General features: G+C 64.0%; 1 long non-coding RNA gene across 1 annotated transcript; it reads left to right on the top strand.

Moving 5' to 3' along the window:
- The first annotated feature begins 6 nt into the window (after positions 1–6).
- Positions 7–1043, top strand: LOC102757545. The gene is made up of 3 exons (XR_435931.2): positions 7–138; positions 268–396; positions 942–1043. It is a non-coding gene; the product is annotated as an uncharacterized LOC102757545 (long non-coding RNA).
- Positions 1044–1116: the final 73 nt, after the last annotated feature.

Raw genomic sequence — 1116 nt, 5'->3', positions numbered from 1 at the left:
CAAGTGCGACCAGCCTTGCGCCACTGGCTTCTACGGCGAGGGCTGCAGCCACCGCTGCCCGCCATGTCGCGACGGGCACGCCTGCAACCACGTCACTGGCAAATGCACGCGCTGCAACGCAGGCTGGATCGGCGATCGGTGAGCAACCTGTGCCATAATCGGTCCCAGTCCCGCTGCCCCACCGCCCCTGATGCCCTTGGTGGAGGGCTTTGTGGGCTTGGGTTCGTTTGCCCCCATTTCCACTAACCCTCCTCCCCGCATTTCGAGGTGCGAAACCAAGTGCAGCAATGGCACTTACGGCGAGGACTGCGCATTCGTGTGCGTCGACTGCGGCAGTGGTCACTGCGACTTCCAATCCGGGCGATGCCTGTGTAGCCCTGGTGTCCATGGGCCCCAGTGAGTGCCCGGGGCCTAAAGGGGGCGGGGTATGAACCTGACACAGGGCTCCAGCCAGACGCCCCGGTGCTTCTATGTTGGTGGGACCACGGCTTGACCCTTCAACGTTGGCCCCCTTACCTTGGCTAAGGAATGACAACAGACTCTTTCGAGCCGGCACTTGGAGCTGGATCCGACGTCCAGTTCAGCCTGTGGTCAGTGGGCTCCTGAGGTCCACCTGAGCTGGTGTAGAGCGAGCAGGGACCTCCACTGACGGCCAAGGGCCTGATCGGGCAGCCCCTTTCCCATCCACACAAGTCAGTCTCAGGGATGGGCACTGCGGCCCAGTGGCCCCACTGGCCGGTCCCCCAGGCCCCTTCCTACTGGTGTGCACACATATCCATTTCTAAAACACGGATCGCAGAATATGTGCCCCGAAGTGGAGGTGGGCATCAGTCCTTAGAGAATAGAGCTCCAGGACAGAGGTTAGCCGGCCGCAGGAGCCAGGGCCGGAGGCATCGCGGAGCGTCGCTGTGGCCCTCCCTGAACCTGCGCCTCCCTCGTAGCTGTAACCTGACGTGCCCGCCCGGGCTCCACGGTGTGGATTGCGCCCAGGCCTGCAGCTGCCATGAGGACTCGTGCGACCCAGTCACTGGTGCCTGCCGCCTGGGTGAGTTGGTGCGCTGGCGGGGGGCGGGGTGGGGAGGTTGCTGGCACCCTCCCTGATCCTAATACCCGACA

The sequence above is a fragment of the Myotis davidii genome, unplaced genomic scaffold (assembly GCF_000327345.1).
Source record: "Myotis davidii unplaced genomic scaffold, ASM32734v1 scaffold223, whole genome shotgun sequence".
Taxonomy (NCBI): Eukaryota; Metazoa; Chordata; class Mammalia; order Chiroptera; family Vespertilionidae; genus Myotis; species Myotis davidii.
This window is presented reverse-complemented; position numbering and strand designations above follow the sequence as displayed.